The sequence below is a fragment of the Xiphophorus hellerii genome, chromosome 20 (assembly GCF_003331165.1).
Source record: "Xiphophorus hellerii strain 12219 chromosome 20, Xiphophorus_hellerii-4.1, whole genome shotgun sequence".
Lineage (NCBI taxonomy): Eukaryota > Metazoa > Chordata > Actinopteri > Cyprinodontiformes > Poeciliidae > Xiphophorus > Xiphophorus hellerii.
Genome location: NC_045691.1, coordinates 8,883,865 through 8,884,914, shown reverse-complemented (window position 1 = coordinate 8,884,914; position 1,050 = coordinate 8,883,865).

Sequence of the window (1,050 nt, the reverse complement as noted above, 5' to 3'; positions counted from 1 at the left end):
CTCTTTTGTTCAGACCACTTTAGTTGATCTTTTTAACCATCTTTTTCTACAGCTACATCTAAAAGCTTTTAGAGGTTTGTCTGTAATCCTTTTACAGACCAAGTAAAACATCTCAGAATCAGTCAGAACGGAAGAATAAAATTTGTGAAAATCTTTTTTTCCCCTGTATCCTTTATTTTACCAGGTTAAAAAACCCACTGAGATTAAAACCCTCTTTTTCAAGGGAGTCTTGGCCAAGAATTTCTTCATTCTCATGTTTTCTGTCCCCTAAGGCTTCTGGTAAACTGCAAACAGAACTTTGTGTGACTTCTTTTCTACAGCTGCTTTCTTTGTTCCACTCTTCTTTAAAAATCTGATTTTCAGAGTTCAAGGCTACTCTCTGCTCCCCCAAAGAAACAATGTTCCTCTTTTCAGATGCTGGATTAAGCCTGCCTTAGATTTTTCCATAACTTTATTTCTGACCTATTTGTTGAGTTCATTGGTTTTCTTGCATGTTCTCTAATGTTCTCTAATAAACCTGAGGCATTTATAAACAGCTGGGTTTATATTGAGGTTAAATTGCCTAAAGCTGGATTTTACTTAACATTGTTATTTATTTCTGAAGGTAATTGGCTGCAGCAGATTTTGATTCGGGTCATCAGGTTCAAGTTGTGTTTGTAAAACATAACAATTGTGTCCTAGTTTGAGTCAGCCAATTAAATAATCCTGTGCAAACAAAACTTGATTTTTTTCAGTTGAAACATAGCAAAATGTGAAAATGTTTAAAGGTAATAATACTTTTGCTACCCCCCACAACTTTTTGTTGTCTTTATACTCCTGGAACGACCCATTTGTTGTCCTCTGGCTCATTAGCTGGTCTCTAAAGGTGAAAAGAACTAAACTCAGAGGAAGACTCTACAGTCAGACTTTGTTCTTGTAATCTATTGGTGCAACAGGAAGTTACAAATAGTTTGTTTACTGTCCAGATGTTTGCTGTGATTATTTCCTCTGAGACTGGCAAAGCGGGTTCAGTGTGAGACTCTTTGGCTTAGACGCTACAAGGGAAATGAT